General features: G+C 31.0%; 1 protein-coding gene and 1 long non-coding RNA gene across 2 annotated transcripts in view; one reads left to right on the top strand and one right to left on the bottom strand.

Annotated features, from left to right (window-relative positions):
- The window catches only part of LOC119594062 (zinc finger matrin-type protein 5-like), a 20,113-nt gene that overhangs the window by 2,127 nt on the left and 17,256 nt on the right, over positions 1-730 (top strand). The window lies entirely within an intron of this gene.
- Positions 128-730, bottom strand: part of LOC119594064 — a 4,517-nt gene continuing 3,914 nt past the window's right edge. The window contains exon 2 of the long non-coding RNA XR_005230587.1: positions 128-277. This is a non-coding gene — a long non-coding RNA (uncharacterized LOC119594064). The remainder of the gene's footprint in view (positions 278-730) is intronic.

Here is a 730-nt window from a genome sequence, read left to right on the forward strand (position 1 = left end):
TTTTCAAGATGTGACCTAATGTGACCCAGACCTAATGGGTTACTTAACAAGTTGGGACAACCTAAAATGAATGCAAGAATTATTTAACTGAAAACCTTTCGGAATCCTATATAAATTAAATAAATTACTTACTTTCATACTGCAAAATAACACTCAAGAGTGCTATTAGTGGGTCTTTGGATTATTTGCAGCAATATAATGATAAAGAACCACCATCAAGAAGAGGGACACTCCTAGAATGTTGACAAACACAGCAAGTTGAACGTCAGAAATCATTCTGAAAGGTAGATATAATTTATTTAAAAAATGAATTGAACCTTAATGAAATGGTAGGACAATGTTCTCCATTCCACATTAATAGAACAATTTCAATAGTTACTGCATTAAATAAGAGGAGAGTAATTTTTTTTTCTGTTGCTAGTATTGTTATTGATAAGCAGTGAAGACAGAAAAATTTAAGAAACTTGATAATAGCAATAAAACAAGGTGCACCATGTATACATTTAACTAAAGAGGTATTACACTTGCTGTACAATACTTTTTTATCAAAATATTTTGTGCTCAATTCATCCAGTAATACAGGTTTTTTTAATTCCCCCACGTATATGCAGCACCCTCTTGCCCATAATATGGGGAAAGTACATCACAATGTAATAATTGTACGAGTTATAATAAATATTCAAGATTTTAGTTGTACTTGTATAATGAGGTAATTCTTTACTGTGTGGAT

This window comes from Penaeus monodon, chromosome 33, assembly GCF_015228065.2.
Source record: "Penaeus monodon isolate SGIC_2016 chromosome 33, NSTDA_Pmon_1, whole genome shotgun sequence".
In the NCBI taxonomy this organism is placed as follows: domain Eukaryota; kingdom Metazoa; phylum Arthropoda; class Malacostraca; order Decapoda; family Penaeidae; genus Penaeus; species Penaeus monodon.